This window comes from Stigmatopora nigra, chromosome 20 (assembly GCF_051989575.1).
Source record: "Stigmatopora nigra isolate UIUO_SnigA chromosome 20, RoL_Snig_1.1, whole genome shotgun sequence".
NCBI classification, from domain to species: domain Eukaryota; kingdom Metazoa; phylum Chordata; class Actinopteri; order Syngnathiformes; family Syngnathidae; genus Stigmatopora; species Stigmatopora nigra.
Genome location: NC_135527.1, coordinates 3,480,406 through 3,507,545, shown reverse-complemented (window position 1 = coordinate 3,507,545; position 27,140 = coordinate 3,480,406). Strand labels below are relative to the sequence as shown.

General features: G+C 40.7%; 4 non-coding genes across 4 annotated transcripts; 1 reads left to right on the top strand and 3 right to left on the bottom strand.

Moving 5' to 3' along the window:
* Positions 1–822: 822 nt before the first annotated feature.
* Positions 823–904, bottom strand: trnal-uag (transfer RNA leucine (anticodon UAG)). The gene has a single exon. It is a non-coding gene; the product is annotated as a tRNA-Leu (tRNA).
* An 11,831-nt stretch (positions 905–12,735) lies between these two features.
* Positions 12,736–12,809, top strand: trnai-aau (transfer RNA isoleucine (anticodon AAU)). The gene has a single exon. It is a non-coding gene; the product is annotated as a tRNA-Ile (tRNA).
* A 3,100-nt stretch (positions 12,810–15,909) lies between these two features.
* Positions 15,910–15,982, bottom strand: trnaf-gaa (transfer RNA phenylalanine (anticodon GAA)). Its single transcript has one exon. It is a non-coding gene; the product is annotated as a tRNA-Phe (tRNA).
* Positions 15,983–19,267: 3,285 nt separating this feature from the next.
* trnal-aag (transfer RNA leucine (anticodon AAG)) lies at positions 19,268–19,349 on the bottom strand. The gene has a single exon. It is a non-coding gene; the product is annotated as a tRNA-Leu (tRNA).
* Between the last annotated feature and the right edge of the window lie 7,791 nt (positions 19,350–27,140).

Genomic DNA, 27,140 nt, shown 5'->3' with positions numbered 1-27,140 from the left:
CTACACATGGTTTTCCTGGACTCATTCGATCAGATAATGGTACTCATTTTAACAATAAGGCCCTACAGACGGTCGAGAGCATCTTAGGCCCTAAACATCGATTTGGTTGTGTTTATTGTCGGGTTTAAAACCATATACATTCAATAATTTCGGATCAGAGGAAACACACGGAGAGTCGGCTTGATGACATTCACTAGACTTCAGCTGAAGGAGGGGTCAGAGTAGCCAGCGCTGGGAGATGTGTTCATCCCCTAGCCTGACCAGTTCAAATCCCTAACTATCCAACAAAGGGTCATGTGACCTAGTTACAATCTTTAGGCGGGAAGAGGTGAACAAAGAAATGGGCGTCTTGGTATATGACGCGCCCCTAACTCATAAGTGTCATGATGGAAATTTCCACTAATCTATCCAAAATTCTATCCTAGTGATTATACTGAATAGAAAGTATAAAGAATACATTCTATACTCCACATTTATCACCAACAAAGCCAAGGTAAAGTTGAACGAATGAAAGAGAAATTGTCAAAAATAATGTACGGCAGCAAAATGTCTTGGCTCCAAGATCTCCCATTGGCTTTGCTCTCTATTCGTCAAACCATCAACAAAACCACAAATTTTGCCCCATTTGGGTCTCATAAAAAGTTAATTATGAATAACGCAAGGCTTGAGGCACCATCAGTGGCACAGTGGTGTGCAAACGTGACACTCCTATTAGTGTTTGGGACTCAGCTCTCTCACCAATAGTTTCACATTTTATCTTCCAGTTTAGTGAAGGGCCATAAGCACTAGGAACAAAATAAATATGTACAGTGCATGAATTATTGGCAGTGATGGGATTTGAACCCACGCCTCCTGAGAGACTGGAGCCTAAATCCAGCGCCTTGGACCGCTCGGCCACACTACCTTCCATGTCATCAAATGGGGGATTGGGGATCAGTAAATTGTAAATGAACCTTAGACACCCTTATATTTAAATATTGACATATGTTTTTTGTTACTTGCAATGAGACCAAACCCATTGTATCATTTAAGGCAAATGTCCTTAAAATTGCCTAACTTTTTCCTCAAAATGTAGCTTTTCGTTTAGTGTCACGGCTAGCTAGATTCGAATTGGACTTCGAGCTTCTCTCTTCACGCTGTGGTATTAAGAGACCAAATTTAACATCATCGCCCCTTCTGTATAAAATCTGAATTGAGAACCTGGCAATTTGAGGTACTGAGACAGTAGAGGGTGATACTGCTACAGTACGTTGTCTGCCAACAACCGTAAAACCAATTGAGGAAGAAGAAGAAGAAGAAGAAGAAGAAGAAGAAGAACCGGCCTTTGTGTGTCTAAAATACAGCAATAGCACTAGTTATTGACATTGCGGCAAAAAACAGGACACGCTTAATAGTCGTGAAAATACAGTACATGTCCTGATGCATATGAACTTTTTGTCTTTACAGGTTTCAGGGAAAATGATGGGCAAACGTTTTTTGGCTTTAAAGAGCCCCCCCAAATCAAAGAAGAGGAGTCAGAGTTCCCTCAACAACAAATGAGAGAAGATCAACTTCCAATCCAAAAGGAGGAACATGATGTCACCTGGTCACCTGGTGAGGCCATGAAGTGGAATGATCTGGGTGTGGCTAGCGTAGGGGTGGAGCCTGGAAAGGCCTCAACTTGGCCTCAAATTATAGAGGAGGAGCCAGAGTTCCCTGAACAGTGCAAAAGAGAAGAGCAACCTCCAATCAAAAATGAGGACTGTGTCAAATGGTCAACTAGTGAGCCTTTCAAGAGTGAAGATGATCTGGGTGTGAGCAACAGAGGGGAGGAGCTTCTGAGTGGCAGCTCAATAGAAGGATAGCGAGCAGAAAATGTAATTGCTCCTTTATCAGATGACAACAACTTGCTTTTTGAAAATGGTGATGTCGAAGATATCAAGAAAAATCCCAGGGGCGACAAACTTTGCAAATGCTTTCAGTGTGGAAAAACTTTTGGGAAAAAGTCTCATTTGAAAAGACATATGAGGATCTACACTGGGGAGAAATCCTTATCATGTACAGTTTGTGGTAAAATATTTACACACAAGGGAAGATTTAAAATACACACAAGAACCCACACTGGCGAAAAACCAATTGCATGCTCAGTTTGTGGTAAACAAATTACTGAGAAGGGAAATTTAAACAGACACACAAGAACCCACACTGGTGAAAAAACATTTTTGTATCCAAATTGCGGTAGTGCCTTTTCTCACAAGCAAGATTTACAAGCACACACAAGAACCCACACTGGTGAAAAACCATTTTCTTGTTCAGTTTGCGGTCAAGTGTTCACACACAAAAAAAGCTTAAAATCTCTCGCAAGTAACCACACTGGTGAAAAACCAGTTTCTTGCTCAGTTTGTGGTCATGCATTCACACAGAAGGGACACTTAAATAGTTATGTGAGAACACACTGGTGAAAAACCATTGTCGTGTTCAGTTTGTGGTCAAAGATTCACACAAATGACAAGCTTAAAAGCCCACATTAGCACCCACACTGATGAAAAAACATTTTCATGCTCAGTTTGTGGTAAAACATTTAATGACAAGGGAAATTTAATAAAACACAAGAAGCCTCACTGGTGAAAAAACATTTTCTTGTTCAGTTTGCGGACAAGCGTTCACAAACAAAAAGAGCTTAAGATCACATGCAAGAACCCACACTGGTGAAAAAACATTTTCGTGCTCAATTTGTGGTCATGCCTTTTCTCAACAGCAATCCTTAAAAAGCCACACAAGAACACACACAGGTGAAAAGCCATTTTCGTGTTCAGTTTGTAGTCGACAATTCACACACAAGGAAAGCTTAAAAACCTATTTAAGAACCCACACTGGTGAAAAACCATTTTCTTGTTCAGTTTGCGGTCAAGCGTTCATACACAAAACAAGCTTAGACTTCCACGCAAGAACCCTCACAGGTGAGAAACCATTTTCATGCTCAGTTTGTGGTAAAACATTTACTGAGAGGGGAAATCTAAAAAGACACACAAGAACCCACACTGGTGAAAAACCATTTTCGTGTTCAATTTGTGGTAAAGCCTTTTCTCAAAAGCATGATTTACAAATACACACAAGAACCCACACTGGTGAGAAACCATTTTCGTGTTCAATTTGTGGTCAAACATTCGCACACAAGAAAAGCTTAAAAAACATAGGAACCCACACTGTTGAAAAGCCTTTTCTCTAAAGTACCACTTAGAAGGTCACACAAGAACCCACACTGGCGAAAAACCATCTTCCTGCTCAGGATGTGGTCGAACATTTTCCCAAAGGGGAAGCTTAAAAGAATACTTATTAACCCAGACTGTAGAACAATGTTTTCCTGCTCCGTCTGTGGCCACAGACTCACTATAACAGCCCAAATAAAAAGCTGCACAATTCAAAAACATTTTCCAGGCACAGTTAATGTTCCAACATATTCACATAAGGGAACCTAAAAAGAAGACTTAACAAACCACACAGGAGAAAAGCCCATTTATCTCATATTGTGGCAGGAATATCTTAAAAACACAATTACGCACATCGGTCATAGACCCTTTTCCTGTTCAGCTTCTTGCCAGAGATTTAGTCGAAATGATAGACTTAAAATACGCAAATGTGGTATGATAAACAGTGGCCAATCACAGCTTGGCTTGCTTTATCAATGTCCATATGAAAGATCATTGTAATCGAAGTATTATTGTAATTCGCATTCTGAAAATCTTGGGTTTTAATTCAAATACAGTAGTACATTAAGCTATGAATTTAAAGCAGGATCGAGCTAGTATGTCAATTTACTCATATGTGAAGTCAATTCTTCCCATAGAAATTAACAAAATACAAATTGATCTGTTTCCATCCGAGAAAAAAAACAAAACAGAATGTTACAATGGAAAAACATCTTATGAACCATTTGGTGTGCTCATATCTCAAATATCTCATATCTCAAGTCAAAAATTTGCTCAGAATTTTTCTCATACCTCAAATTTTATCATATGTTGGTACATTTGTGTGTCATGGTATTACTGTATAAGCAAATTGAGTGTTGTTGAAGATTTTATTTACACAATTCTATCCGATTTAGTAGAGCCTAAATTAGGAAATTAGAAAGTAAATAATCAATAATGTGATGTAAATAACATGGAAAATATCTCTTCACAGTTAAAGACATGCCTAAGAAATTTGAAAAATTGTAGTTTTTGTCTATTAAATTTGCTAGCAAATCCAATAAAAAATTGAGTGTTATTCAAACATACATTTTAATGAAAATTATTTATATATTGAATCTAGGATCTGAGAAACATTAGTAGTAATATGGTGTGTGAAAGACTATTAATTTGCTCAAAATAAATAAGTGGTACAATGTACTTTTGTCATACTATAAGATCAATCATGTTTTTAAACCGATTTAACGTGTAATCTTTTTGGTAGTTCCAATAAAGTTCTCTTTTGGGTGAAAAATACTTTTTGGGTCTTTTTGATGACAAAATCAGCTTTCCAAATTCAAAGGTGACAAAAAAATAGAAACGTTATTTGCTAAGATTTAAAACTAAGAGTAAAAGGAATACATTTATTTGAACAATTTGACAAATTCATAAAAAATAAAAGATAGTTTTCTTTCTACAGTGTGATAATACTGTAACTTCAACATTCCAAATTCAAAGTAAACCTTGAAAGTGGGGTAGTTTTCTTCTGCAAAAAAAAAAAATACTGTTCGTAGCGGAGGATGGTTTTGATTCAATGACCTCTGAGTTATGATCACAGCATGTTTCCCGTGCACTACTCTGCTTCTTCTCACTCCAGGTTCCACAAGCTGACTCTTAAAACTAATCAATCAAACCAATCGCACAGATATCAAAGGGAGACAAAGTTGGAAGCGTTCACGTGGTGTCGCCTGAGAGGGGCTCGCTTGGCGCAGCCTGTGAATCCAACAAAATACCACCCAGACCTGCCAACCAGGAACGTGGCACGCTACGTTTTCATCCAGCCGGAGATATTCGACTGCCCCCTCCTCCGGCTACCCCCCGGATGAACTAATCCGCGTTCCAGTGGCAGCGCTCGCGTGGCTGAGGGTAGCCCTTAGGCGCCTGGGTGGCTCAACAACAACAACATAAATCAAAGGTGCCAACCTCCGCCGACCCCATTTCAGGAGTAGACATGCCCCGATTCCAGAGTGTTTCTAAAGTGAATGCGATCCAGGCAAAATTGTTATAAAATGGAGATAAAAAGAAGCAGGAAATATAAATCAATCATATTTGTACATTAATTGAAAAACTGCATTTTTGCAATCTATTGAAAAAGTACAGCATAATGAAAATACATTTATGCTTGTGTTTGGGTCCTTCTATGTGTGTTCTATTGTCAGTAATTCCAACTTGTCACGCTGAACACTTGGATGTAGTGCAATGCGCAAATGTCGGTCTTTTTGGCGATGGCTCCAACATGGGATATTTTGTCAAATACGAACCAATAAACTTCTGTGACTGTCTGGGTTTCGTATTAGAGGTTTCATCCAAAATGCCGTTAATTTAGCACTTAACCAGTGACTGGTTGACTTACCAGTCAGTGCTGTGTACGAGTACTTTCTTTAGAACAACCCTGGAAATGATAGGATTTGTTTAAAAAAAACTGGTGGTTTAGTCAGCCTTGATAATAGTTACTTCCCTTATGAAAAAAATAAAAACGAGACTTTTAAAGCGATAGGGGTTACCTATTCCAATTCCAAATCGATTGCTACGCTGAACTCGCAAAAGTGTAATCATTCGTCGGAACTTGTAACTTGTCATGATTCACATAGCACTCGTGTTACTGAATTCTTCTGGTTTATTGTGCAGTTGAATCAAAATGACGGAAGCCATAGCGATGGTGTGAATTTTGAGAAATATGTTGAGGCATTTAAATTGGAAATATGGTACTTTTCCAAAATGGTTGCTTCAAAAAAATTAAATCTTCAGGATTTCTCGAGTTTAAGCAGGTGGTCCGGAGTTTGTGATGCATTTCCGGAGAAATTCCTGGAATTCCAGAGTAGTTGGCTGCCCTGAGATATAGTGAGACTTGTGGCTTTTTCCAACCTTCTGCTGGAGCCTTTCAGGATCGCCAGTTGAAGAACCTCGGTCTCGGCTGGGGACCGTCATGGCACGGTTAGTGCTGCTATTCTCAGTCATCCATTTTGCATTTATAAAATTCCATTTTCAAAAAAACGACGTACGAGACATTCGGTGCCGGGATTAACAAAAAAGATACCATGTTGAATTTAAACTTGCAGTTTCGCTAATAGTTTACATTATATATTAGCCTTTGTGGAGCAGGCTGACCAAATTGTGCTCTTTTCATGTATCCCACTAAGATGGGGAAAGTTTTCACTTTTGTTGCAATATCTTATGAGTAGTTTATTTTTTACATTCAGGGAGAAAGGGGTTGGTTGCCACAAGGGTAGGATTTACCTACATATTTATGAAATAGATGAGCGGAGTGTTATGGATTCACTTATTCATCCTCTGTATTGGGTCTATCCCAGGTAGTTATGAACAGCAGTAAAGGCAGTGGTCCTGGCTAATTTTGCACCCTGCAATGAAAATCCACATTTCAAATAGAGTCATGGAAAAGACAAAATTTCCCAACAGTTTCTTTAACCCTGGAAAAACTTGTTTCCTTTTTAATGTAGACAATGGACAAAACATACCCTAATAGGTAAGCCATCATTATTTTTGGTTTACATTTTTGCAATATTGATACAAAGATGCGCAACACGGAAGTTGAATGAATTAATTTATTGAAAGTTTCATCTTCCCTCAGCACTAATGCTTGGCTCAATGGAATCAGAAGATATCTTGCCAGAAGAAGACAAGTAACAGAGATGTATTCTGATAAAGGAACGGATTTCCAATCAGCTGAGAAGGACAAATCAATGAATGAAACACAAACAGGATTGAAAAATACTTCCAACAAAATGAATTACTTGAGCTCTTACAGTATAAATTAACCAATAGTGAATATGCAGTTCAGGGTGGTTTTGAGGTAGGTGTGACCTAAAATAGCTCCAATGGGAAAGCATTGGACCTAATATCTAAAGTTGCCTGGTTTAATCTTGGGCTTCAGCACGCCCTAGGACTGTATCTAATCATGTTAATTTTTATTGACCTACTGAAGCGGATAAATCTTTGGTGAGAGAGCATTTGACTGAAGATCTAAAAGTCCCTTGTTCAACCTTAGGCTTTGGCAGCCTGTTGGACTATATCAAACCAACCAAATTCAGCTACAATTCAATTTGTGATCAATTGACTTGTAATCAGTGTGTAAATATGCAGTCTATGTTGTTTTTTGTTCACCTACGTGATCAAAGTAACTCAGATGGCACATTAATAGCCTGAAGATCTATAGCAGGTGTGGCCAAGTCCGGTTCTCGAGAGCCCTTATCCGGTCTGTTTTCCATAACTCCCTCCACCAACAGACCTGAATCAAATAATCTGGATCCATATTAAGCTTCTGGATATCTTGCTGATGAGTTGATCATTTGATTCAGGTGTGGTAAAGGAGGGGATATGGTAAACAGATTGGATACAGGCTCTTAAAGACCGGACTTTGCCACCTCCGATCTAGAGGTCCCCAGAATAAACCCCAATCTTTGGCAGTTCATTGGACTTTGTAAACTCAACAAAAATCATTTAGAATGGAGATCTAAAGGTCCCCGATTCAAACCCGTCTTTTGGCAACACTTTCGGCTTTGCAAACCCAGCCTAATTCAGCTGGTAGTCAGTTTGAAAACGGTTTCCTAGTAAGCCATGAGTGGTTTTGCTGTCAAGTTTGATTCTTGTCACCTCCATGACCCGAATTGGCTCAGATAGAGAATGTTGAAAATTTACGACAATTTGAAAGTAATCACGAAGATTGTTGGGATAAGCAAACCCGCTGCATCATCATCTTCTTAAGCGTCCTTCTAGGTCTGCATTCTGGGGTAAAGGTCCAGTAAACAGTCTTTGGATCGAGGACTCGGTGACTTGTTACGACCGCAAGTTCTCCTCAGACAAATTGAAGAAGCTTTCATACAAAAATGGTTAAATACACACATATATAATAGGATTACCGAATGTTGTCCAACACTAAGGATAAGAATTTCTTTTCTCATATTTAGATGTACTTTTCGATTTTTTTCACTTTTTTTTACCTGTCTTGTCCAGTTGTTTTTTTAACCGATACTGCATTTTCTTTTTGTTGAGAACCTGCTCTCAAGTATGTTTATGAAACTAGAATGCAATTAAACACTTGTTTTTGTTAATATTTGAAATAGATGACAAAACAAAAAATTGAGTAAATGTCATGAAATAAAGAGGAATTCTCCTATTCGATTATTTTCTGTTCCTTTTTCATAATGATGTTTAGGCCTGACCATGTTTTGGATTGGATTGGATAACTTTATTCATCCAGTATTCGGGAAATTACCTTGTGGCAGTAGCAAGAGGGTGATTAGACAGAACTGCAAAGCAAAAGCACAAAGTACATAGCAAATCAAAGTAAATGATCAATCATTAAAACATAAAAGCAGCAAAAACACAAAACCAACAAGAGTGGACAGAGCTACCGTGGCCGCCGGCTGCCGCTTAAACAGCGCCATTTTGGTTGCGGTAACTGTTTTGCCGTATTACTTCCGCCTTCATCAGAATGTCTAGGCATTTGCGGGGCGTGTTTCAGAAAAATGATTAGTTTTTTGTCAGATTCCGATCTTGTGAAAATGATGCGATCAGGTCTGATTCCCGATCAATTTCTATCGGAATTTTGATCAGAAGAATATGAAGTGAGAAAAGGTAACTTTTGCAGAATCAATAATTTTCAAGAACATTATTTCACACCAATGGTAACACTTGGAAGTGGGGTAGTTTGCTTCTACAAAACAAGAACCGACCTTAGTAGCAGAGAGTGGTTCCGATTCATTGACCTCTGTGTTATGGGCCCAGCACGCTCCCGCTGCGCCACTCTGCTTCTTCCAGCTTCACATATCAAATCAAATCAAAGCAGATATACTGAGGAATCGTGGATATTCTCACCTGCTGACGGAGCTCCTGTGGACCACCAGCGCAAGAACCTCGGTCTCGGCAGGGGACTGTCATGAGTTAGTCCTGCTATTCACAGAGTCATATATTATGCATTTAAAAATTTCCATTCCAATGAAAAACTCGGTACGAGACATTCGGCGCCAGGATTTACAAAAGAATACACCATGTTGAATTTAAGCTAATAATACTGCACAGACAAGTCATTACCTTATTGTGGTGGTGAAGTTTGTGTGTCCCGGTGGTGGGGTTAATCAGCCTTGTAGCCCTGGTAGGCTTACCCATGGCCAACTGGTCTGATGTGAGCGATTAGACGAAGAATGGCTCAAAGGACCTCTTATGATGGGCAACATTATTGGATGAAATCTTCCCTCGCCCGGACGCAGTTAGGAAAGAGCCTGAGCGTGAAGTTGTGAAATACCGGCTTGACAGTTTGGCTCTGGAGTTGCCCGCGGGGGACGGCACCTGATTGTTGTTTGTGTGCATGCACAAAACAGCAGTTCAGAGTTCCTATTCCTTTTGGAGGGGGTGCTGGAGAGTGCTCCTTAGGGGGACTCACTTGTTCTGCTGGGGGACTTCAATGTTGATGTGAGACCTGGAGGGAGTGATTGGGAAGAACGTCCCCCTTGATCGAAATCCGAGTGATGTTCTATTGTTGGATTTCTGCGCTCGTAGTTGATTGACAATAATGAACACCATGTTCAAGCATAAGGGTGCCCATGTGTGCATTTGGCACCAGGACACCCACATGTCTTGGATACTCGGGTAAAGAGAGGGACGGAGCTCTCAACCAATCACAACCTGGTGGTGAGTTGGCTCTGAAGGTGGGGGCAGATGCTAGTGCAGCCCGGGAGACCTAAACGTTTCGTCCCCCTATTAGAAGGACATTCAATTCCCACTCGCCACTCCCCGCTCGACCTCACCCGTTCAAGCTCTCCGCTCGACCTCACCCGTCTGTCCACGCATCTCCATGTCTACTGGCCCGACAGTCGCACCCGGGCCAATGCCAGCACATTGCTGTTCTTTTCATTTAGGCAGGGCGTGGCGGTGAAAATGCCAAAGTCGTGGGTTCGACTGCAGAACAGGCACGGCCTCCCTAGAACACAGGTGTCAAAGTGCCACCCCAGGGAACAAATCTGGCCTGCTGCATCATATTGTGTGGTTTGACACCCAGTAAGTTAAGATTGCCTAAAATAATTTATTTTGCTGTAACATAACAGTTTAGCTAGCTGACATTTGCAATTACGGTCATCACACAAAATTCATGGTCACTTTGCACATGGCTGGTTAGCTCGGGTTGGTAAGATTGAGGTGCTAATAATGCCAAGGCTGTGGGTTTGACTTCCATATGGGCCACGACCTCTCCAAAGTCAGATAAAATTACCTAGTCTAACTTCTTTTGCCGTAACATAAATGTTTAGCTAGTTGACGTGTTGCATTTGCGTCATCATTCAAATACCTGGCTTGTACAGCACATGGCCTGTCAACTCAGTTGGTCAGAGTGTGGTGCTAGTAGCGCTAAAGTTGTGGGTTCAACTCCCATATGGGCCATGGCCTCTCTGTAGTAGTTGAAATTGCCTAATACAACACATTTTGCCCTAACATAACATAATATCTTGTCTTGATGTTTCTTCAGTTTCTGTGATCTGGTAATTTCTCTGCTCCACAAGGCAGATAGTGCCATCCAGGATGTGAAACATCTCAGTGAGGAAATACTAGCTAGGTTTGTTCCCACCACATTTCTGTTCTTTCCAAATTCTTCAAGTTTGACTCTTTTCTTGTTGGCTCAAATAGGGAATGTTGGAGAGCGTTCCCTGAATCAACCTCGTGCTATGTCAGTCCATTGGACTTGTAAACCTGACCAATATCAGTTAATGCTCCAATAGGGATATTGTACCAGTAAGCGATGAGTCAATTTCCAGTTGTAGTTGGTTGTAGTTTCATTCAATCAGCTTATGTAGCTCAGTTGGGAGACTATAAAACTGAAGATCTGAATGTCCCGTGTTCAATCCCAGACTCTGGCAGCACATTGGAATTTGCTCACATTCCCTAATTCAGATGGGAGTCAGTTTGAAGGCTGTTTTCTTGTAAGCCATTAGTCATTTTGCAGTCAAGTTTTATTCTTGTCACCTCAATGACCCAAATTGGCTCAGATATAGAATGTCGTGGAGCGTTCTGTTGGGGCTACTGGCCAACACTTCAATAAACACACACTGGGGCTGATAGAATGCAATTTAAATGCCGCGTCTGCAGAGGCGAGGATGCAACAATTTCAGATGCCGGAGAGGGAGACTACTCTCCAGGCTCCCCAAAGCTATCTCCCGTCAAAAATCTGCTTCAACTGTGTTTTTAGAGTTAGGACAAGTCATAAAAATGGGAGGCGTTAATACAAATGAAGGAGGTGGAGTACAAAAGGTGTGGTGCACATTTTGACCAATAGGCGTAAATTAAATTCTATTCTAGTAACTTTTAATACATCAGAGTGCAAAAGGGTGCAAGATTAAATATAAGAATACAATTCATATTTCACACGTTCCCTGAATTGACCTCGGGCTTCGTTAGTCCATTGGACTCTCTAAACCAGAACTATATAATTTGAGTATTGTACAAGTTAGCCATGAGTAAATTTGCAGTCCAAGTTGGTTGTTATGCTTATCAATCTGCGTAAGTAGCTCAGTTGGGAAAATGTTGGACTGAAAATCTAGTGGTCCCAGGTTCAATTCTAGGTTCTGGGTTAGGGTTAGTCCTGCTATTCAAGGTCACCCATTTTGCATTTAAAAACTTTCATTCCAAAGAGAAACATAGGAGACATATTCTATACCAGACCGGTATAATGTAATGCTCCAATTGGAATATTGTACTACTAAGCCATGAGTAAATTTCTGGTCCAAGTTGGTTATTGTCCTCATCAATCAGCTGAAGTAGCTCAGTTGTGAGAGTGTTAGACTGAAAATCTAGGGGTCGCTGGTTAAACCCCTGGGTTTTTGCGGCACATTAGCCTTTTGCAAACCCACCCTAAATCACCTGGCAGTCAGTTTGAAAACGTGTCATGAGTGGTTTAGTAGTCAAGTTTGATTCTTGTCGCCTCCATGACCCGACGTGGCTCAGATAGGGAATGTTGAACATTTACGACAATATGCGAGTAATCATGAAAGCTGTTCTGATAGCGATCACGCTGAATAAGCATCTTCATAAGCGTCCTTGTAGGTCTGCATTCTGGGGTAAAGGTCCTGTAAACAGTCCTTAAAACGAGAACTCAGTGACTTGATACAATCGTGAGTTCTCCTCAGACAAATTGAAGAAGCGTCCGTACAAAAATGATTCAATACGCACATATTTATCTCATTTAGGCAGAGTGTGGTGCTGTAAATGCCAAAATTGTGGGTTTGACCGCCGTATGGGGACGGCCTCTCTAGAACACAGGTGTGAAGGAGGAAGCCCTGGGAACAAATCTGGCCTGCTGCATCATTTTGTGCGGTTTTATGGCCACTTTGCATGTGGCTGGTTTGCTTAGTTGGTCAGAGTGCTGCTAATAATGCCAAAGGTCGTGGGTTTGACCTCCATATGGACCATGACCTCTCCAAATTCAAATAAATTTACCTAGGCCAACTTCTTTTGCCGTAAGTGTTTAGCTAGTTGACGTGTTGCATTTGCGTCATCATGCAAATACCTGGGTTATGCAGCTAATGGCCTGTTAACTCAGTTGGTCAGAGTGTGGTGCTAATAACGCCAAAGTCGTGGGTTCAACCCCCACACAGGCTAAGACCTCTCTGTAGGAGTTGAAATTGTGAAACACAATGTATTATGCCCTAACAACATAATATCTTGTCTTGATATTTCCTCAGTTCCTGTGATCTGGTAATTTCTCTGCTCCACAACAATTGTTGTGAAATTAAATTTGCCTTCATACTCAAGCGGGCAGAACATAATTTCTCAACTCTGGTTAGCCTCCAATGGGGAAGGCTGTAGGAAATCATAATAGGATTACACTTAATAGTCGTCACAAGTGCAAAATCCCCAAATAGAGATGTAAAAACTCTTAAATTCGAAACAACAAAATGCTGTACCAGAGTTGTCTATATGTCTAGTACGTTGATTGAGCTACTTTGCTAATGCTAGTGGGCTAACGTTTTGAACCTTAGCTTATCATCCGAATTGCTAGCATTCGCGAACAGGAGATTAGACAAAATTGGCTGTAATGTTCTATCAATATTAGAATATAACAGCACATCACAAAATATTTATAGTTGAGGATTGTGGTCACATTTTTCACTCATTCATGGATATCTTTTTAACAATACGCATAAATATAAGCTAACCACAATTGACATAGAACCCTTCTTAAAAGAGCAATTACTTGTCAAAGATGCTAAACAAACACATTTTTTCAGAATTGAATGTAATTTTTACAAATGGAAGTTCTATAACCATAAAGAGATAATTAAATCTTAAATGGCCATTGTTAGACTAATAATTTTAGCACTTGACACCAATCATTAACTCAGTCTTATCCCGTCTAACAATAGAGCATGTTCAACATCGGAGGAGACAAACCAGGTTTGAGCGAGTTAATCCACAGATGATATATTCCTGCCAAACGGATCCATACAGAGCTCCGGGTCTCCCTCCCAAAGAATAAGCCCGCTGAGTGTCGCTGTGCATATTCATTCGCTGATTGACAATGATGCGGACTGGTCCACGACTGGCGAGAGGGGTGTCTTCTCGGGACTACAAACTCTCCATCCTCGAATCCACATCATCCAGACCATCTGTCTCCTTATCAGCATGAGTTCAACCTCAAAAGAAGAATCTCAGAAAGAACATTTTGTTCATATTGTAATTGAGTTAAGAACAAGAGTTTAATCCTGCAGTAGTAATATCAAAATAAAACAGCTACAGCAAAATGAATGAGTAAAATATGTCATATTCTTCACCATCCCGAATTATTTATCACATTTCCCTTCCCAATATGAGAGAGTCCTGAAAGACTGGGCCCTAAATCCAGGGCCTTGGACTGCTCGGCCACACTACCATAAATGGGGGTGATAAAAGGTTTCCACAAACCTACAGCAGTCTAAACCAGATCTCTGGGGGTGCAGTGGACACCTGACTGAGTTGCAGGCAGGCGTGGCGTCAAATCCCACCAATGTTAATCCTCAAGAAGATTTTTAGTGTTGAAAAATAGTACCATCAATATTAGGTTAATACATTTTTAACCTATGAAAATATACGCGACAATATTAAATTTGACTTTGATAGGCAATTTCATATTGAAAATGTTTCTTTTTTTTCGAGAAGATAGGTTCATTAATAATCCCCATCCTGTGAAATTATCAATCACTGCAGGCAGACATCTTATTCAATTATTGACATTTAATTAAATAGATCGGATCCCGGATAACATTATCTTAATAAGGGTAGATAGATTAGAGTCTCAAGACTTCATCTTGATCTCCAAAGTATATCCCCGAACAGTAATTCCCGTACGGCTTTTAAGGCCATAAATCAAAACAATTAAAAGGTTATTGATTAATTCAACATGTGTAAGCAAAAACAACATATATAACTAAAATAACAATGAAGGTATTTTAACAATAACAAAACAGGAAACTAAAACCAACCTTCATTTGGATAAAAACAATCACACGTTTGACATAACAATCATATAACAATTACATAAAGAAGCCCAAAGTGCGTCACGAGGTATGCACACTATGCAAGTGTTGCTGGAAGTGGCAGATATCCATATCTGTTGTTAGTCGGAGAGCTTGGCGTCTACTTGCTGCAAACCCAGATCAACAGTCCTCAGATTCCCAGACTGGGTGCGATGTCGGATAAACAATCCTTGGATAAGCAGTCCTTGTATGAGAGGACTAAATGACTGTTCATGACCCCGAGCAGTCTTCGAACAATAGGAAGAATGATTTAACAAATAAACAATTTACTGCACATTTATATATAATAGTAATACAGATAAACCCCTACATAGCAAGGGCTCATGTGGGAGTTGGACCCGGGACCTATCGCACCCTAACCAGCAAGTCAGATGTGCTCACTGAATGACACTTTTTCCCACTAAAGATTACCAAACAACACAACAACAACTCATCCAAGAGTTGGACTCGGGACTTATGTCACCCTAAGCAAGAACCATACCACTAGACCAACATGCCATGATTGAATTGATGAACCTAACACATTCCCAGTGGGGCATCTGGGAGCTCCACACCCTTTTGCTGCCCTATCAGCAATATTAATTCCAGAAGGAACCAGCTAATTAATGCATTAGATTCGCGTGTGACACACCTACAAATAGAAATTTGTTTTGGAAGGTAAAGTGCCGCCGTTCATCGCCCCAGTCAGTCAGCATGAGCGACTGCCATGGGAGTGGCTGTGATGAACTATCTGTTTGCCAATAATGCAATAACGGAAAAGTTGTGACACATTGAAACACACACCCACTCTAGTATTTTAACCGTTTGTAAAAAAAAAAGCGACCCATGGCTTTGCAAAGGTTGAACAAGGTACTGTTAGACAAACAGACTAACGCTTTCCCAACTGAGTTACTTCAGCCGACTGATAGCAACAACCAACTTGGACTAGAAATTGACTCATGGCTTACTAGTACAATATTCCAATTGGAGCATTAACTGATATTGGTCTGGTTCTTTAGTGTCTAATGGACTGACGAAGCCCAAGGCCAATTCAGGGAACTCTCTTCAACATTCCCTATCTGAGCCAATTTGGGCCATGTTGGTGACAAGAGTCAAACTTGACTGTAAAATGAGTCATGGCTTACAAGGAAACAGCTTTCATAAAAACAGCCAGCTGATTGAGGGTGGACTCTCAAAGTCCAATGAACTGCCAAAACCCGGAATTGAACCAGGGACCTTTAGTTCTTCAGTCTAATGCTCTCCCAACTGAGCTATTTCGGCTGATTGACAGTGGACAATAACCAACATGGACTAAAAATCGACTCATGGCTAACTAGTACAATATTGCAATTAGAGCATCAACTGATATTGGTCTGGTTTAGAGAGTCCAATAAACTGGCAAAGCCCAAGGTCGATTCAGGGAACACTCTCCAACATTCCCTATCCTAGCCAATTCAGGTCATGTTGGTGACAAGAGTCAAATTTGACTGCAAAATGACTCATGGCTTACAAGGAACAGCTTTCAAACTGACTTCCAGCTTATTTAAGGTGTATTTGCAAAGTCCAATGTGCTGCTAAAACCCAGGGTCGTTGTCATGGGGACTTTACACTGATTAACCAGACTTTGCCCAAAGTTTGGTCATTGCCATTGAAACTTGCCACTGATTAATCCGACTTTCCCCAAAGTTTGGTCGTTGCCATGGAAACTTGCCATTGATTGTTCAGACTTTGCGCAAAGTTTGGTCGTTGTCATGGAGACCTGTCACTGATTAATCCGACTTTGCCCAGAGTTTGGTCGTTGTCATAGAAACCATACTATGGCTTCTTTTCCTATATAAAGATGAACCCACTGTTCATTCGTGAGAGAGCTGCAAGAACATTGCGCTGAACAGGACTCCACTGTTTAACCTCTCTCCCCCCTTTGCACTTTGATAATAAACCTATTTCCTATTAAATTGATCTCACTACTTCTTAATCTTCTCCTGAAGTTGTATTTTCAGATCTATCATACTTGGTTTCCGAAAACCTGAGACCCAACAGCCAACAATTGCCGGAGCGACGACGGGGCACGACGACAGCATCCTCCATTGAAAGGGTGAACCAGGCGGACGTTCCCTCGCCACTCCTGTAATCTGGTGACGGGTCCCCGGACTAGGGCAGGTTCGGAACGAGAAAGATTGTGAGTTCAGCCTTTGATTTCTGTCAATGTGAAGTGTAATGATTTGAATGAGTATTATCACTGCGGTAGTATTAAAAGTTTGCAGTACAACAACAACAACCCACCTTATTGGTCTACCGACCTTGGACCAAGGCCAGATGACTGGAAGCATGCAAGGGACTCGGAGATGTGGAAGAAAATGCGGAACAATAGGCCAGAAAATTCTGTCAGTTAGTGGCATCCTATAACCTGAAAGGAGCTGAAGTGGAGAAAGCCTTAAAGAACTCACTGAAGCATAGATTGGGCAGAGTCAGAGAGAGATTCACAGGAAGTGATGTAGGGGGAAACATATTAGCCTACGACCCCCATGCCCTAACCGGAGAAATAGAAAAGCTACTAGGAAGAGCAGGGGCAATGTTCCAGAGACCCCCCGCCTACCAAAGAATTAGGACATGTACGTGGAAAGAGGGCGAGACTACAAATGATTACTATGCCAGATTAGAAAGCTGTGTCAAGTCCAACAGCCGCATGATGGATGACGACAATGAAAATGGCCCATTCCGAGTCCAGTTTAAACAATGGTTTATCCAAGGTTTCCAAGTTCCCATTTCTGGATTCATCAAAATACACTTCGTCACCTACAAGACTACCTCATCCGCTGAGATACTCCATTGGAAAAGCCACGCAGAGGAGAACATTCGCTCCAAGAAGGAAAAGGCCCAGGTGACAGCCAGCGCACAAATGATAACCGAGTTGCTTCAAGCCACCACCATGTCGGCTTCACCTTTGGCAACAGAAAGTTCACCTCCACCAGATTGCCACAAGGATTCTGCAACAGCCCAACCATATTCTCCACAGAGATCCAGAGATCCATGAGTTACCATTCATATCCAGAGTCTACACGAGTCCTCATCTATGTGGACGACATCCTAATTGCAAGCTCAACAGCAGAAGAAACCCGAAAACAGTCCATCAGAGTGTTCCAACACCTGGAAGAGATGGGGAACAAGGCCTCGTAATCTAAACTTCAATTTTGCCAGATTGAAGTCACATTTCTTGGTCAAAAAGGTCGAAGGCTAACGGACAACAGGAAGAAGGCCGTCAGAAATTCCCCCAGACCCAACCAAGAAGAAAGTCTTTGCTTTCCTTAGTTTAGCCAACTACTGTCGAGGATGGATCCTTCACTTCGCACAAATCACCCAGCCACTATTGGACCTCATGAGTGACAAAGACCTCAACCTGTCAGATCCTAAAGAATGGACTCCAGCTGCTGAAGAAGCTTTCCACACCATTAAACAAGCCATACTATACTCATCCGTCATGGGCCTGCCAGAGTACACCAAGCCATTATTTCAAATTCATGATGTCTGCCCTTCTCCAACAACATGGTGCATATAAATAGCCATATGGGGCCATATAGGCTATTTGACCGGTTACCGGCTAAATAGGCCCTGCGACTACTTGAACTGTTACTGGCTAAGGAGCCACTGCCTTAAGGTTTAGCCTGCTATTAACTATCAAAGGTGCCTCCAACAGAATTTACGTGTGGGAGTGTTCCACGAAGAACAAAAATATTTCTTAACAGACTAGAAGGTGGGTTCACTTTTTTATATTTATATATTTTCTCAGTGTGCAACAAAAGGGCTTTTTGTGCACTGCAATTGATTTTTTTTAAATTCTCAAGTCGACTGAATGTACAAGCTTGATTTAAAGACAATTAAACAGTGTGTTTAAAAATACATTGAACAAACCACGTTGGTGACAAACCTTTTTCCTGCACAGGCAAAAGGTTTAGTCAGAAGGTGAAAGCAAAGAGACACATATGTCTTGGATGGTGAGCAGTGGACATTAACGATTGTCTGTCATCCATGATGGCTTCAACACAGAGCGAATGTATTTTGTGGATTTTAACAAACACAGTGGTGGAAAACCACGAGGCTCCTATTTATGCAACCGGGACTTGGCTCCCTCCCCAGTGGTTTTCACATTTTAGTTGAAAGGTCAGGGAAGAGCCATTTGCACCCATTAAAAGTGACTTAAGCAGATTGTGAAGTTGCTTAAAACAGGAGTCTTAATAATATGTGCATTTCGAAAGAACATCCTGTCTATAATCTCTGTCTTAATATTATGCTTTTCCATGATTCCTATAATCTCTTCTCAACACGTCTCAGTGTTCAACTGTTGTACTTTTCCATGATGTCTATAATCTCAACTACTGTACTTTTCCATGACATCATGCTGAAACTTAATAATAGCAACATTCACCTTGGGGAGATAAGAAAGTTCCTCGGAGCCGAGCGCGAGTTATCATCTCACGCCTCTGACCTTTCCCAGCAACCGGTTGCTTTAAAATATAACACAGTCTCATGCCTGTCAGTAACTTCAGACCCAACAAAATCAGAAGATATTGGCAGTGGTGGGATTTGAACCCACACCTCCTGAGAGACTGGAGCCTTTATCCAGCACCTTAGACCACTCGGCCACATTACCTTATATGAGTCTTTGGAAGTTTTCCACAAACCTACAGCAATCTATCCCAGATCTCTGAGTGTGCAGTGGGACACCCGGCTGACTTGCAGGCAGACGTGGCCTCAATTCCCAATAGTGGCGGTCTGATTGTGAGTGCAAATGGTTGTTTGTGCCCTACGGCTTACTGGTGTTGTTTGCATTTTTCTTGAAGCCTGGGGGGATAGACTCCACCAACCCCCGCAACACTTGCTAGGATGTGTAGTATGGAATATGAATGAGCGAAATTTACATTACATTAGCGTGCCCAACTCCAGCCCTCGAGGGCCACTATCAAATTTGTTTTCCATGTCTCCCTCCATCAACATGCCTGAATCAAATAATTGGGATCGTTATCAAGCTTCTGGATAGCTGGCTGATGAGTTGATCTTTGATTCAGGTGTGGTACAGGAGGGAGTTATGGAGAAGAGACAGGAAAGGGGCCCTTGAGGACCGGAGTTGGGCACCCCTCCATAGTTAAATTACTGTCATTTTAGTGTCATGAGAGACACTAATGCTAATCCTCAAGAAGATTGCCAATTTTTAATGTTTAAAAATAGTAACATTAATATGCATTAATACATTTTTCTATCCTATGAGAAAATATACATGACAATATTAAATTTGACAGTGATAGGGAATTTCACATTGAAAATGTATCTTTTTTTCCAAATCATACAAAGCAATTTAGTAACACTATTTTGAAGCATAACCCCAAAATTTTGGCGTCATAGATTTAGCAGCAAAAATCAAAAATCGTTTAACAAAGTCAATTGCACATATGTCGAGCAATGAATATAAGCCCCTTTTCAATTTCAAAATGTTAATATTGAACTTATATTACAATACAGTTTCTGACATAAATCGTATCAGACCAACTAAAAAGGTTAGATGATATCTATATATTTAAACAACTGCAAACATGGTAGGGAATAAGCTTGTAACGTTTAAAGAAAGTTTTAATTTGAAAAGATTCACATGGATAGTACGCTTGTGACAGCTTTTTGACATGTAGTATGATTAACTATGTTTTTATAATATCTGAAATCCCCAAAAACCCACACAGGTGAAAGACCTTTTTCTTGCTCAGCCTGTTTTAAATAATCCTAAAATTAATAACTCACTTCACATTTTTCTTAAGGATACCAACCGATCAAAAATCGTATCAGAATTTAACGGAAATCGGACCCAATGAGTCATTTTCAGACTATAGGAATCGGGCAAAAGCAACATTTTTTGATTTACTGAATGACATTTGGGGCGGCCCGGTGGTGCGGTTAGCCTCACAGCTCTAGGGTTCTGGGTTCAAGACCAGGTCGCTCCAACTGTATGGAGTTAGCATGTTATCCCCTGCGTGGGTTTCTTCCGGGTACTCGGGTCTCATCCCACATAGGACATTCTAAATTGCCACTAGGTGTGAGCGTCATTAGTTGCCATTGACAGGGAGAGATGTCCAATCCAGTTTGACTGCAATCCCTCCAGTCAAATTGGATTGGATGCCTGTCGTCAATGGGAGTGAAATAGGATCACTTGCTCTGGCAGATAATGAGTTAAGATAGCAAGTCACAAGCATGTCCATAAAGGTCAGGCTAAACAGATCTGACACATTTGTAGGTTTTAAAATAATGAAAACAAGCTCTGGCTCATTGGTCTTGTGTTAAAATTCTTGCTTAGGGTGAAAGAGGTCCTGGGTCCAACTCCTGGATGAGACATAACTTTGTCGAATTGTGATCTATTATGGGAGTTGATGTCACATGCTTCACCTGAGAAAAAAATTGTTGAATTGTCATATATGGTGGGGTGGTATGGGACATTAGCCATCTGAGAAAAAAAGTGTCATGGTATGAGTGTGTCTGGCTCGTTGGTCTAGCGGTATGATTCTCACTTCGGGTGTGAGAGGTCCCGGGTCCAACTCCCGGACGAGCCCAGGTTTTATTGAATTATGATATATGATGGGGTGATATGGGACATTAGCCATCTCAGAAAAAAAAGTGTCAGTTTAAGAGCACCTCGAGCTTGTTGGCCAATACTTCAATAAACTCGAACATTGGAAGACATACTGAGGCAGGTATAATGAAAGTTAAGGTCGCGTCTGCAGGGGCGGGGATGCAACAATTCAGATGCCGGAGAGTGTGACAACTCTCCAGGCTCCCCAAAGCTATTTTTAATAGAGATAAGACAAGTCCTAAAAATGGGAGGCGTTAATACAAATGAAGAGGTGGAGTACAAAAGGTGTCGTGTACATTTTAACCAATAGGTGTAAATTAAATTCTATTCTAGTAACTTTTAATACATCAAAGTGCAAAAGGGTGCAAGATTAAATATAAGAATAAAATTTATATTTCAAATTAGCCACCTAAGGAAAAAAGTGTCACCGCATGGGCACCCCTGGCACGTCTGTCACATTGACTTTAAAAATTTGACAGATAGGCCGGGTACAAGATACGATACATATAAAAAACTGCATCCTTTAGCAGTACATATGAAACATAACCAGAAAAAAAGGACTAAAGTATTAACATACTCATCACTCATCATTAAAGTAAAAAGTATAAAGTACAAAGTAAAGTCAAAAGGAATGTAATAAGAAATATTCAAATGTAATTAAAAAAAAAGATAGAGGGGCTGTAAAACATGAAAAACAAAAAGAGTGGACAGAGCTACTGCCACAGGCAAATTATTTGATTGAAATTTTTATGGTAAGACAAGGTTCGACTGTACAGTGTTTAGCATGTGAGAAGGAAGATTATGTTTAGTAATGTTTATTTACTTTTGATGTGTATGCGTGAATGTGCGAGTCTCGGGTAAAGCACATGGAATAGTAAGCCATGAGTCAATTTGCAATTCAAGTTGGTTGTTCATTCTGTAAACCAGCTGCAGTAGCTCAGTTGGGAGAGCGTTAGACTTAAGACCTAAAGGTCCCTGGTTTAACCTCTGGTGTCGGCATCACATCAGACTGTGCAAACCCAGCCTAATTCAGCTAGCAGTCCGTTTTCGGTTTCCTTGTAAGCCATGAGTCACTTTGCAGTCAAGTTAGATTCTAATCACCTCCATGACCCAAATAGGCTCAGACACAGATTGTTGACAATTTACGACAATATGCGTTGAATCACAAAGGTTGTTCAGACAGTGGTCCCGCTCAATCAGCATCTTCTTACGTGTCCTTCTAGGTCTGCATTCTGTGGTGAAGGTCCAGTAAACAGTCCTTGAGCGAGGACTTGGTGACTTGTTTCAATCGTGAGTTCTCCTCAGACAAATTGAAGAAGCTTTCATACAAAAATGATTAAATACACACATATGATAGTTTTACAGAATACTATCCATCACTAATATAAATATTTATTTGCTCATATGTCGATTTAATTTTCAAATGTTTTTATTTTTTTTTACCTCTCTTGTTCAGTTGTTCTTCTAAATGATACTGCATTTTTTTTGTTGGTAACATGCTCTCAAGTATGTGTATGAATCTAGAAGGCAATTTCAAGAACACTATTTTCACAGCAATGGTAACTCTTTGAAGTGGGGTAGTTTGCTTCAACAAAAAAGGAACTGATGTTGTGTGCCCCGTGGGGTTAATCAATCCCAGTGATCCTTGGACCAATGTTGACCAGAGCCTTGTAGCCCTGGTAGGGCCAACTTGTCTGATGTTAGAGATCAGACAAAGATTGGCTCGTAGGACCTCTTATGATGAGCAACACTATTGGACAAAATTTCCTTTGCCGGGATGCGGTTAGGAAAGATTCTGAGCGTAAGGTTGAGAAATTCAGGCTCGACACAGTTTATTGATAGTTGTCTTACGAATTATTCGCCCGAGATACAATCAAGATTTTGTGATGCGACCAAGCCAGGTGTCTTTTTTTCCATATCTTTCATGTATAAAATATTTATACGACCACTGGGCGGACTTTGCAATTCCCCACCCACCAGCTTTTTTACAGGTAAACAAGATTACTATGGATCGCCAGAGTTCTGCAAAGCAAAAGTGTTGACAATGGACACAAAAGGCGAAATAATTGAAAAATATGAGTGAGGTACGTGTTACTGAGTACGTTACGCAATATGAGAGGAGTACGTCAACCATTTCGACCATCCTTAAGCAGAAGGACGCATCAAGACAATTGCCTTGATTATCGCCGAGGAAAGTTACATCCCCCAGCAAGTTTTCAACTGCGATGAAACTGATCTTTTTTTTGGAAAAAGATGCCCAGGCGGACATTCATCGAGGCAGAGGAGAAGGCATTACCGTTACACAAACCCATGAAGGACCGCCGAACAGCCCCCACCTCCTACTCAGTGTGTGTCATTGTCTCTCCCCTCCGAAAAATGTCTTTTTTGCATCTCTTTCGTGTATAAAATATTTCAATGACCACTGGGCTGACTTTGCATTTCCCCACTCGCCCGTTTTACCCCCATATTGGTCTACATTTATATACCAGGTAAACAATATTACTATGGATCGGCAGTTTTACAAAGAAAAGGCGACTGTTGACAATGGACAGGAAACATGAAATAATTTAAAACTGGGTTGTTGCGAGCCAGAGGCAATGTTGTTCTATGAGCAGTGGAACGATCGCTATTACTACAAGAATACTTTTCGTTGGCAAGTGGTCGTGGGTTATCCTATTGTGAGGACATTTGTGCGCGTAGTTTTCTGAATATTTTGAAGGGAATACGTAGAAAAACATCAAACATCCCATTGATAGCAAACATGAGGTTGGAAGCGTGGAAAGGAAGGAAAAAAAAGGTTAAAACAAAATTAGAATTCAGTTTTGTGTAAAGTTACGTTAAACGTATGTTTAAGTGTGTCTGTATATATTAATCCAAGTTCATCTAAATTTGTTTGTTCTGTTTACCAGTCCGTTGTTGTGAAAATAAATTCTAAATATTAATATTATTTGGTTCTGTCCACTCTCTTGTTATATCTTTAGTCCTTTTTTTCTGTTTATGTTTCATATGTACTGTTAACGGATGCAGTTTCTTATATGTATCGTATCTTGCGCCGACCCGGCCCATCTGTCAAATTTTTAAAGTCAATGGGGCCCCGGGCCACAAAGTTTGCCCACTGCAGCACTAGACAGACGAGCCAGTGGTGCTCATACAGTGACACTTTTTTCCTTAGGTAGCTAATGTGCCATATCACCCCCAAATTAGATCACAATTTGATAAGACAAGAGCTCATCTGGGGGTTGGACCCAGGACTTCTCGCACCAAAAGCAAGAATCATACCACTAGACCAACAAGCCATGTGTGTACATAATGTGACACTTTTTTCAGGTTTGAGCATGTGACCTATCAACCCACATAATAGATCACAATTGGACAAAAAGAGGGCTCGTCCGGGAGTATGACTTTGGGATCTAATCCATATACATGCAATAACTTTGGATCAAAGGAAGCAAACAGAGTCAAGCGTGATGAGATTTACCAGACTTCAACAGAAGGAGGGGGTCAGAGTAACCAGCGCTGGGAGATGTTTCCATCCCCCAGCCTGACCAGTTCGAATCCCCCAACAGATGAGCTAGTTTTATTAACAGAACATCATCACAATGTATGAACATTATGCGAGAGTTGCTGAAAGTGGCAGATATCCCTATCTGTTGGTAGCCCGAGTCCTTGGCAACTCCTTGCTGCAAACCCAGATAAACAGTCCTCGGAGCCCGATACTGGGTAAGATGTCAGATAAACAGTCCTTGTGAGAGAACTAGATGACTGGTTACGACCCCGAGCACTCTTCGAACAATTGGAAGAATGATTTAACAAAGAAATGATTAAATACACACATATAATAGTATTACAGAATAAACCGAACAATTACCCTTAAAAGTTATGCATCTCATCTCCACAACTGCAGATTTAAGTGTGACGTCTAGACCCAGTGAATTCCGGATGTCAGGATACCACACATCTTCTTAATAGTAGTTCCTTAGATTGTTCTTTTCATACCACTTCCCTCTCCTTTGTGATAGGAGTATGTCACCATCTTGCTTTACACCTCGAGTCTCTGTGGGCGGGGCATTCAGACACGCCCAGGCAGTGCAACCAGAGGGAAAGGATGCTAACAAAGTATTAGAGGGCAAAATATAATATGTGATTCAGATATTTCTTAGGCCAGCAGAGAAGTCCTTGACGGCCCTGACGGCCCACCACTGTCGTACAAGTATAATGAGATTTAATGCTTTCACCATGTAGTGCACAAATAACAACAACAAACAGACAAATAAATAATCAATAAATAAGAAATAAGTAGCAGCCCAGTGATGTGAGTGGATAGTGCGTTGACCTCACAGCTCTGGAGTCCTGGATTCAAATCCAGGTCGGTCCAGCTGCGTGGAGTTTGCATGTTCTCCCCAGGCTTGCGTGGGTTTTCTCAGGGAACCAATGGCATTCATATACTCTGAAAATGACGCATTGGTTCTGATTACCATTACATTTTGATACAATTTTTGATCGATGGGCATCCATAAGAAGAATGTGAAGTGAGGTATTATTTCCAGAATTAATAATTGTCAAGATCAGTTTTTCACAGCAACACAACAAGTGAGGTATTTTGCTTCTGCAAAAAAAAGAAATTAATTTTAAGTAGTAAAGAATGATTTCGACCCATCGACCTCTGAGTTACGGGCCCAGCACGCTTCCGCTGCACCAATCTGCTTCTTCTCGCTGTACACCAGACAATCGTACTCACAAATCTAATCAACCAGACTAATCCAAGCAGACATACAGAGGCACGTAACGATACCCACCTGTTGCCGGAGCTGCTGAGGACCACCAGCACATATGCCATAATATTTTACCTCTTTCCATCCTTTTCTTTTTCTTTAACAAGCCACCCTCATATGTTAGAGTATTGAACAGTCCAACCATTCAAAAACAGTATTAATATTCTTTTATCCTCCAAAAGCTAATTTTCTTTAATTAAGATTTTAGAATTATTGTAATGTCTTCACAGAAGTGGTCCATATAGAAAAATGCAGTCGCTTGTGTGGTCCGTGCGCATATTGAATGCCTAAAACCGTCAAATCAGCCGCCCCGCGGCCCACATGTTTCATTCCAATCTAATCAGCAGCCACTGCAACAGAGCGCTTCCCCCGCAGTCAACGCATTATTATACAAGTCTAGCGTATGATAAAAAATGAAAGTGACATTTCCGGCAAAACATTTAAATGGCTGTTTTGTATGTAATTTTTTTTCGTCTTTTAAACACCATCTTCCCGCGAGCGGACGGGATCAAAACCAGGCCAAGCTGGAAAAAGCCATTTCATTCCAGTAAATTGACAGTACATTTAGAAACTATCAACAAAGTACGTCCAGCACTTGAAAATAACCATTCTAATTGCTGTTCTACAAGTTCCAGCATCACACAAAAATTCCAATTGAATTCCATTTACAAAAAGTGTGATCCCCAGTCTAACCACATGGTTAGACCGGGGATCACACTTTTTGTGTCTACATTAGGCTTGGGGAGTACATCCTAACTCCACACAGGTGGACCGACCTGGTTTTGAATCCAGAACCCCAGAGCTGTGAGGTCACCCACACCACCGGGCCACCCCAAATGTAAATTCAGTACATCTAAAAATCTTGTTTTTATTCGATTCCAATACTCTGAAAATTGGGCCCGGTTTTCGTTAAATTCTGACACAATTTTTGATCGGCTGGCATCATTCAGAAGAATGTGAAGTGAGTTATTAATTTTAAGAATTATTAATTGTCAAGATCAGTTTTTCGCAGCAACTGCAACACTTGAAAGTGAGGTATTTTGCTTCTGCAAAAAAG